The 11,403-nt window shown below is 37.5% G+C and overlaps 1 protein-coding gene across 2 annotated transcripts in view; it reads left to right on the top strand.

The window, feature by feature from the left end:
• Positions 1 to 11,403, top strand: part of dym (dymeclin) — a 137,971-nt gene that overhangs the window by 38,024 nt on the left and 88,544 nt on the right. The gene's annotated exons all lie outside the window — the stretch shown is intronic.

Raw genomic sequence — 11,403 nt, 5'->3', positions numbered from 1 at the left:
ATTACAAGTCGAGATCGCATTTATGTAATACGAGCATGCTAATCTCTTTGCTCGCGCGCCGATTTCCTCTGCCTTTATCTGTAAATAATAAGGGTGTAACGATACACTCAGCTCACGATACAATGTGTATCACGATATAATGTTCACGATTTGATATGTATCACGATATTTGGAATAAAAATTGAAAATTAAACTGAAATGCAAATTTTAATAAAAAAAATTTCATTACCAAGTAAACTATTTTTTATGTATTTCTTTTGTTTCAACTTGTTAAACTGAACCTTCTTTAAGAAAATAAATAAAACAGGACTGTCTCTGGAAAATAAAACAATTTATAACTTCTTATAAAATATTATTGAAATGATTCAATTCAATTGAATTTAACAGTAAGAGCTTAAGGCTTTGCTTGATCACTTGCTTTTTTGTGTGCAAAAAAAAAAAAATGTCTACATTTCCAGGTAATCAGCAGTTCTTCAAAATAATCCTAATCCTGAACTTATGTGTGTCTGTCTGAGAGGTTTTTATGGATGTCTGTCTTCATGTTGGGCATGATGAGTGACAGGGTGGCCGTCTTTTCATTACACAGGACAGTCGTGGCTCTTTTAAGCAGTTTAGGCAGGTTTACTATTTCTTCAGCGTTGCTGATGTCGGCGCTATCAACTGTATCATGTTGACGTGCATTTTTGTGTACCTCTGTGCTTAAAAGAGTTCATGTTCGTCGTAATCATAACTCTAAAATGCGATATGATTGTTTAAATAATGTGCACGCTTTCGGTTTCATTTCCACTGCTGTTCATACTTCCCACGCGGCTCCTGAACGATCACTCTGTTCCACAAACTGAATATTGTTTACTACTTTATTACCTGTTAGTCACAACCTGCAGGTTCTGTTCACTGAAGCAGACGCGCGCGCCGAAATGTTGCCAGACGTCTGATTTTGAGAGGATGGGCCATCCTCTATTTCAGCTCCACTCATCTTGGTCTGCTAACATTACTGCTGCTGCAATCTGAACTCACGTGCGACAGCAGGTGGAACGTAGCTCACGTGCAAACAGCTCAACTAATAAGAGAAAACGGACGTCATATCGTTATCAAATCGTCATAATGCCACGATGCATATCGAGACATTTTTGCATCGCAATAAATTGTACAACGATAAATCGTTACACCCCTAGTAAATAAAGTACAATTATGGAAACTGTGTTCATCTTAACTGAAAGCTACTTCGTGTTTGCTGGCCTCACGCATCACACACCTGTCAGTCAGTCAGCATGCTACCTTAAAGGGTTAAACAAATAACACACAGCACTACTACGGTTACAGAAAAGTTCGCTCTGTGACTAAATGTTTTGAATGAGAAGCTGTTATGTAGCCATGGCAGGATGAATTTTGGTGTGGCGCCCCGCCATTGATGAATGAATGTAGCAGAAACCATGTTCAGTGTTTTGATGACACAAGGTTAGTAGTGAGGTAATGTAATTTCATAATGCAAATCTTAAGTTCATGCTAACCAACAAATGTTTACTTTAAACTTTAATTATTGTTCTATTCAAATTATTTTTTAAAAGATTTTGTCAAATAAAAGATTTTTCTAGAGTCGTCCACTGTAATTTTGTTGCTCAAAAGTATTGGTTCAGGCACCGGTACCGTTTTAAAACTATCGATTTAGCAACGGCATTGAAATATCCCCAAACGATACCCAACCCTGGTCAATACAACAATGTGAATATTCTTAATAGAGACTCTATAAGATTAAATAATAAATAAATATTCTCTGTATTTTGAAGTGCCCGCATTATCAATACAATGCATGAGTATTATCACGATATGTCAATATATTTTCAAATTGTGGTCAAATCATTGAGATGCGAACCCGCTGGTTCATTGAAAAGGTTAATTCTCTCTTCATCCATTTCTCCAGTGGTGTATATAAACAGTGTGTCCTGGCTCAGCATCATGGTTTGCTTTAATGATGCCAGTGTTGTAAGATGAATGTCCAGCTCTGTCGAGGTCGCGTCGGGTCTGATTACTCTGTCTGATAATAATATTTGTTTTGCTTATAAATAAAGCCAGTTTCTCCTGAATCTGCATGTAAGAATCCCCACATGCACCTGATTCCCATGCTCTTCCTCAGCCGTTCTCTCGCTATGGTGAAGGCATTTTTGAACAAATAGACTAAATCCAAAGCGTATGAGGGATTTGTGGAGACATTATTGACTGTTGTTCTTGTCTGTCTGGTGTCGCTCTCGCTCAGACATGTCAGCATCAGGACGCACAAACACACACACAAAAACACACATTTTCCATTGTGTAAAACAGACTCACAGCTTGATGATTTACTTGCTTGATTACTGAGTTACACATTTGTCATTGTGTGGACTGAATAAGACCAGTATTCTTTACACACATGCATTCACGCACGCACGCACGCACGCACGCACGCACGCACGCACACACACACACTCACTCACTTGCTCACTTACTCACTCACTAATTCTCATTTATTAACACACACACACACACACACACACACACACACACACATATATATATGTATATGTATGTATATGTATGTTTATTTATTTATTTATGTTTATATATATTTATATATATATATATATAAAAACATAAATAAATAAATAAACATACATAATTATATAGAAATAATTATATATATAAAACATAAATAAACATAAATAAATAAACATAAATATCTAAATAAATAAACATAAATAATTATCTATAAACAAATGAACAAAATTCTACAAATAAAAAACATTAACATCTAAATAAATAAACAAATAATTATATCTAGAAATATATAAAATAAAAATATCAATAAAATATCAATTTCAATAAAAATATTAATAAACATACATAAATAAATATTTATAAATAAATAAACATAAAAATCTAAATAAATAAACATAAATAATTATGTTTAGAAATAATTATAAACATATATATTATAAACATATAATATATACATAAACATAAATAAATAAACATAAATAAATAAATTATTATATATAAACAGATAAACATAAATATCTAAATAAATAAACATAACATAACACACACACACACACACACACACACAGACTGTCCTTCAGACACATTCATGGCTCACGGTGAGTTTCAGACAAGGCTGTGACACACTAACCTATAAACACACTGGGGACTAACTGGAGTCCTGCTTTACTTGAGCCTTTATTCATGGCCTGTTCATGAATAATCAGCACAACACATTTCATTTTGCTTGTTGGGAGCTGGGTCTATGATGACTTTCACCTTGATATTTTAGCGTGGATGTATATCTGACCGGTGAGCCGTCTAACAAAAAGTGCCCTTCAGAATCAAATCAGCAGGACGCCTTTCTGGATCTTTCACTTACTTCGAAGACACTACTGACCACGCTTACATGGACATCTGTAATCTAGTTATTTCTCTTAACAGACAATAATATAATTAAGGTGTTTACGTGAAGTGCTTTCATGTAAGAGTTTTCTGTAATTTTGAGTGACTTTAACTGCAGTTCGACAGTTTCACATTCAGTCATGAACATTTCATTCATGCCCTCGTGACAAACTGGGATATTAGACGCAAATAAGGAGTAAGGACTGGTGAGAATGATATGGAATTTAATAATGCAGACTGAATGGAGAGAAAAAACTTCCGCATTTCGCGGTGTGTGTGGTCCTTTACTGACAGCCTTGTGTGTGAATCTTGTCAAAAAAATGGTGAAAAGTGCTACATGACGGTAATAGTTTGATTGCGGTGATAACTTCAATAATGCCACTAATATCTGCATACTGCACATGTCTTAATTCCATTTCTGTTTAGTTAAGTCATGACTTTAGTTAGATTAAGGTGATCAACAATTGCTGTTTGGAGTTTATGTAGGCCTCAAAATTCATGTTTAAGTAAATGAACAGTTAGTAAACAGAAGTCCATTTTATTGAGCATCATTTATCATAGTAGAACAGTTTCTCAAGCAGTTTGTGATGCATTTTGGAAACAGGAGATGAGCCCCTGGTCTAATGCGCCACCTAGCTTGAGAAACCCATACTCAAAGACTTACTTTCAGTCATTATTTGGGTAGCACACATATTCTGAATGCCTTCGGCAGAATTCAAATAAGCCTTTTTAATCTAGATAAATTCCCAGATTACAGTTTAATTAGTTCATTCATTCTTTTTCTTGACGGGGCTTAGTCCCTTTATCAATCCGGGGTCGCCAAAGCAGAATGAACCGCCAACTCATCCAGCAAGTTTTTACGCAGCCGATGCCCTTCCAGCCGCAACCCATCTCTGGGAAACACCCACACGCACACACTCATATACCAGGACAATTTAGCCTACCCAATTCACCTGTACCACATGTCTTTGGACTGTGGGGGAAACCGGAGCACCCGGAGGAAACCCACGCAAACGCAGGGAGAACATGCAAACTCCACACAGAAACGCTTGATGTGAGGCGACAGCACTACCTACTGCGCCACTGCTTCGCCCTACAGTAAAATTAATCTAATTAAAAAATTAATCTATGCCCACGCATTATTTATATATATATATATATATATATATATATATATATATATATATATATATATATATATATATAATTTTTTTCAGATGTTTATTTGCCTTGAATTAATTCAGATTTAATTGTAAAAACAAAAAAAAAATACTGCATAAGATCTAACCTGTAGTCTAGTACAATGAAAAAAGTTATTAAAATGCAATAAGAAAATGCAAATGTTGGTCTTTTTGTTGCTTGTGTGTTACCGTGACAGACTCAGTTAGTCAGCAGTGCGATTAAAGTCTAGAACTGCATGTATCATCAACTGACACTCAGTGGCCAAAAGATACAAAATGAGCTTGTTAACAGCTGTGAGTCAGTGCCAAGATGACGTACCAGTGCGTGCGTGTGTGTGTGTGTGTGTGTGTGTGTGTGTGTGGAATCCAGACAGTGTGTCTTCATTGTCTGACGGGTAAATCAGGCCATCTAAATGGAGACACAAGCCTTGTGTGTCAGTCCCGTCGCCCGCAGCAGGAATTCTGGGACTGATCCTGTTTCCGCTGCGGAGGGATGGAAAGATTCAGGCTGGATTAGACGGCCACAACTCGTCACTCTGGAGTTACACGTGCTGGAAAGCCTTCAGGATCAAATTAACGTTAGCTTGACTAAAATGCTTAGGATATTTTCAAGAGCTCACTGTCGTTTTCTTTTATTCACAGTAGTGAATATACTAGGGATGCCTTAGAAACTGTGTGAGTTCATACCATATATCAATTCTTTGCAACGTTTTACAACTAAATATCTCACTAAGCTATTCATAACTGCTTAGCAACCTCATTGTAACCATAGATATTTACATTAGATGTTGCCTACACTATTGCTGTCTATTGGAAAGAATGCGCCAATAGAGCCGCCATTTTAGTACAGGGTTGTGCTCCTTTGAAATAAATGTGGGACCAAGGTGCAGTGGCAGACTGGCCATCCAGAGTCAGAGATATATACACATATATCTTTAATCTGGGGTTTTCCCGGTGGTCAGTATGCAAATATTTTTTTTAAATGACATAAATTATAATTTTACATCACTTTTCTACATTTATGAATAAGTGACCGCATGGGGATTGCTGACAAAGAGTGTGTGTTTGTTTGTGTGTATGGAACTCTTTTATCCTCTCTCCCTGTTAAATGTATCTATTCCGTGTCCTGAAACACACCTCCTCTCCTGCCTTCACTTCTCATTCTAATGGAGGGAGCGATTCGTTTGAATCTCCGTTATGAATGACTCGTTCACTTAGCCGACAATAATACTGGTTTTTAGTACCACCGCATCTAGTTGTCATATTTAATTTACATTAGCCCCTTTCACACAGTGATAGCGGTAAATATCCGGAAAGTTTTCTGCAACAACTTTACCGGTAAATAAAAAAAAAAATGCTGTTTACACAGGTGAGGAGGTTACAGAGTTTTTCCGGAAAAGATCGTTCACACATCCATCCCATAATACCGGTAAATTCTGACATCATTAACCAGAAATGAGCTCTAAACGGCTGCGCTTCTATTTGTAAACATTTGACTACATTACAAACTCTGTGGATGAATCAGTATTGTGAACAACTTCAATTAAAACATATAGAGGAAAACTTTCGCATGTCGAGATGTTCGTAATATGTGTGTGTGCTGGCGCTCACCAGCTGCTTTACGTGCACATGCGACGCGTCAAACAACGGAAGCAGAGCTTCATGGTAAACAAACAACGGCTTAACATAAGCATCTACGGAAAATTGCCGTAACAAATTTACTGGTATTTTCAAAACGGGGCTGTTCACACATACAGACCTTTCCAGAAAATTGCTCATATTTTCCAGAAAGGTCTGTATGTGTGAAAGGGGCTTTTGTTTGCTAATTTTATTCAACAAAACTAGCATAAGGGGCTGAACACACCAAACCCTCTTAGAAATGCCTTTTTTCAATGATTTACTAAAGGCTGCAAACATTTTGTGCACTGTTTATGCGCCCTGCGCACCTTACATTTTAACCACCTGCTGCGCCTTGCGTTTTTGCTGCTGTGCACTAAGCACTCGCGGTTGAAAAAAGTCAACACTGAGTGGAAAAGCGTGTTAAAGAACATTTAATAATTTGGCAAATAATTGGATTACTGATATCCATGTAAACACAAGCCCCTTTCACACATACAGACCTTTCCAGAAAATTAGCGGCAATTTTCCGGAAAGGTCTGTATGTGTGAACAGGCCTTTTTTGAAAATACCGGTAAATTCGTTCTGGCTATTTTCCGGAAAGAAAAGTTGTAACATTACCGGTAATTTGCCGGAATGCTGCGCTGTGTGAATGCAGAAGGAAGATTGCCGGAAAGAGCGCGTGCACGTCTAGAACGTGCTGACGTGAGTCAGACGCATTCACGTGCGCGTGGTTTATGAGAATAAAAGCCTTTGAATGTTTTTTCCAGACACATTTATCTGCTAGATGTTAGTCAGATAATGTTTCTATGTTCCTTCCTAATGCTAACTATGTAAATAATTATCGATAAAATGTATATGATAGTCCGTTTTTTGTTTACCCTCAAGCTTTGCGTGTGCCCGTGAGCACCCATAGCGCCAGCACACACACACATATCATGAACATCTCGACATGCGAAAGTGTTTCTCTATGTTTTCATTAGAGTTGTACTCAATACTGATCCATCCGAAGAGTTTGTAGTCAAATGTTTACAAACACAAGCGCAGCCGTTAAGAGGTCATTTCTGGTTAATGATGTTAGAATTTACCGGCATTTTGCGATGGATGTGTGAATGCTCTTTTCCGGAAAAATTCAGTAACGTCCTCGCCTGTGTGAACAGTGCTTTTTTTAATAAACCGGTAAAGTCGTTCCGGAAATTTTCCGGATATTTACCGGTATCACTGTTTGAAAGGGGCTACAGGTGCTGTCTTTCTCCTCTGCGTCTGTGTGTTTGTTTTGCCTTTGTGAAAATCAGCGCGTGCCCAAACGGAAACTCCCATTTTTATGCAAATTTTGATGCACCTTCCCTTTTTCCCTTCCCCGACACTACCACCTAAACAGAGCTGGACACGCCCACTTTCCTGACTTTTCATGGGTTTCGTGGCCCTTTAACAACCATATAGCAACTCCTTATGAAACACTCTTAACCATTTAGCAACCAACCATAAACAATTACAACTTAGCAACCACATAGTAACCTCTAATAAGTCATTCATAGCATGTTTGCAATCTTATAGCAACCTCAAATAAAACAATTATGAATCCTTACTAACCTCATTCCAACCTCAATTAAACATTTAGAACATCTTAGCCACTACATAGCAACTCCCTATAAAACACTCTTATCCGCTTAGCAACCAACCAGAAACCATTTAGAACTTAGCAACCACATATAACATCTGATAAACCATTCACAACCCCTTAGCAACCTCATACCAACCTAAAAATAAACATTCAGAACACCCTAGCAACCACATAGCCTACCTATATATCAGTCGTGTGTGTGTGTATGTGTGTTTATTGCTTGGCTGTTTTCTTTGTTATCGCCAAAGGTCAAACATTCAATCAAGCTTTAATATTTTTTGTTATGAATGATTCTGTCATCCATGGTGTTCCTTGGCTTTTAATCCATCTCTATTAGCACAGACTTCCTGCTATAACAGGAAATCCGTCAACACAGGAAAGTAAGTTGCGCTTGACGGTTCATGAGTTATTTTGAAGTGAATGAAATAGATTCAGGTAGACCACCATATTAAACATTGATTATTTTGCAGCACATCATACTGACCTGTGATTATCCAAAAAACATGACAGTAGTTGAAGCAGTGAACGTTGAGAAACACTTGTACTCCATAAATCAGGGTGGTGATGTGTGTGAAGACGGCCTGCTGATGTTTCCTCGAGCTCTGAGCCGATGGGAGATCCCAGACTGTGTGTGTGTGTGTGTGTGTGTGTGTGTGTGTGTGTGTGTGTGTGTGTGTGTTTTCTCTGGGCAGGGCGACTTAATATGTTGCATGATTGTCTCTAATCAGTTACATCTCTTCTTTCTGTACTCTGAGATCGGCCAAATATGGTGCACCACATGCAAATATATCCAGGTCACATTTTTTTCACCAAAATCAAAAGGAAAAATATGTGGAAATTTACATAAAATTACATATTTACTATACAAAAAAATAGTAAATTACATATTTATTATACACCTGCCGCTAAAAGGTGCAAGACGTGTTTGGCGTGATTTGTTGCTATTTTCAGACCAGCTCAACTGTCATTTGCAAGTTTTGCACCACATTGTTTAAACAGCACTTTGTTGACTCAATGGTGTGCTGGTCTATAATGGAGGTGTGTTAAGGTGCATTGTTGGCGCGTTGCTATTTTGAGAACCTAAAATAGATTATGCCATTAAACATAAACGTGCTATAAAAGCTGCTCTTGAATGTAACTCCGATAACATTTCGGCACACTTCGTTGTTATTGTTTATTCATTCATTTGCTGGAGATTAGAATTGAATTTAGAAATAGTTTTGAAACAATTCCTTGCGCTTAAACTAAATTAAACATGTAGGTTAATGGATCAGTGGAGTGAGTACAACACCGTTTCCTTAATCCATGAAAGTAGAGTAAAAGTAAAGAGAAAGTCGAATGGAGGAGGCTCGTTCTTTTTCGCGCACTGCAGATGCTTTGTTAAACTGTTTTCTCGCTTTCAAAGCATTCAGTTTTCCACTTACAAAGTCCACCATGTAAATTGCAAATGCATGGTGTGACTCAACTGACTCTTAAAGGGAATGGGAGATAAGTCTCTTGGTGCTTTTACACCTAGACTTTTTTGACCGAGACCGAGATTCCTAGACCGAGATTGCTTGAATGAGGTGGTCTCGGCTCGAGTGAAACGAACTCTGGAGCGGATCTATTGTAGTGAGAAAGCGATACAATCCGAGCCCGGTTATATCACAGAGTTTTATGGATATGTAATAGGCATAGAAACTTTGCAGCGTGAAAGCGAACCGCACCAAGAGTAAAGAGCAACAATGTAACAATTTTAATCCCTGTTTCGGAGCAACTGAATCAATTCACATGTGTGAAAGCTCCCTCTGATTCATTTAATGCACTGTATGCTCTAAACACACCCAGAACACACAACCCTGCTAGACCATGCGCCGCCCTATATGTTTTGTATTCTGGCATTATGTTCATTATTAACTATACTGTATGCTATTAAATATAAGTATTATTACACATATTTCATGATGTATATTATTTTTTATTCATTCATTATTTTTCCTTTGGCTTAGTCCCTCATTTATCAGGGGTTGCCACTGTGGAATGAACCGCCGACTAGACCAGCACATGTTTTACGCAGTGGATGCCCTTCCATCCGCAAACCAGTACTGGAAAACACCCATACACTCTTACATTCACACACACACACACACACACACACACACACACACACACACATACACTACGGCCAATTTAGTTTACCCAATTTACATATAGCGCGTATGTTTGGACAGTGGGGGAAAGCGGAGCACCGAGAGGAAACCCAGATTTATTATTTACTTCTTAATTTTTGTGTTATGATGTGCACCTTTTGTGAAGCTGCTTTGGAACGATAGTTATTGTAAAAAAAGCACTATACACGTAAAGTTAAATTGAATTGAATTTACTAACATAAACAAATCATGAACAATTCTTTTAAAGCATTTATTACTCCTATTTCAGTATTTACTAATGCATTATTAAAATCCATAAACATTAGGTAATGCATTGTGATTTACCCTGAACTAACAATGAACAACTTTGTAAATAAGAACAAGCTGCAATAAATAGTACAATAAATATATTGTTCATTGCTTGTTCATGTTAGTACATAACTAATACAATCTTATTGTAAAGCGTTATCATAAATGTGGTATAATACAAAAAAATACATGGGTTTTTGACTCAAATTTTTGTGAAGTTACTAATTTATTCCATATACTCTACATCGAAACATTTACAATACGGTACATCTGAAGTATTTTGCTGTTTTCATGTTGGATCTCTGTGAATTTTTGAGCTCACTGTTCAGTGTGTTAATAACAGCTCCTTGCAGAACTATTAAACAACTGTAATGCGGAAGTTTTATCAGACTTGAGTCTGGCATTAACAGAATCCTGCTATTGTGTGTATGTGCTGCATAATTCTCAAGGCCGTCGCTCTGTCTGCGTTCAGGATTAGTGCCGTCTCTCAGCTCAGACTACAGCAAAAGCTCAGACTACAGCTCTCTCTCTCTCTCTCTCTCTCTCTCTCTCTCTCTCTCTCTCTCTCTCTCTCTCTCTCTCTCTCTCTCTCTCTCTCTCTCTCTCTCTCTCTCTCTCTCTCTCTCTCTCTCTCTCTCTCTCTCTCTCTCTCTCTCTCTCTCTCTCTCTCTCTCTCACACACACACACACACACACACACACACACACACACACACACACACACACACACACACACACTGCACTGTGTTTTGTCTGGCAGATGGCTTTGCATGAATAAACTCTCTTCCTTGTCACTCATCTCCAGACTGGCCTTCTTGTCAACAACTGCCTTTCTAGGAAAAGATCAATTTTTAGAGTCACTTCTGTCAAAATTTGAGTTCAAAAATACTCACATGCTCAGTTTAACCAAGTTTGGGCATACACAGAGTGCTGAATCTCGCAAATTGTTCAATAATTTGCCTTAATATTTTAAGATGTTCTTCAGACGCGTAATCCATCACCAAAAAAACCTCACATACAGTATGTGTTATTGTTTATGATGAACATGTCAATTCATGTGTCAAATGTTAAAGTAAAGAAACATAAATTACTTTGAATTTATATTGTGAATTTACATTGAACGTAT

This window comes from Danio rerio, chromosome 21, assembly GCF_052040795.2.
Source record: "Danio rerio strain M-AB ecotype USA chromosome 21, GRCz13ab, whole genome shotgun sequence".
Taxonomy (NCBI): Eukaryota; Metazoa; Chordata; class Actinopteri; order Cypriniformes; family Danionidae; genus Danio; species Danio rerio.
Note: the sequence above shows the minus strand (reverse complement) of the source record. Positions and strands in the feature narration are given on the sequence as shown.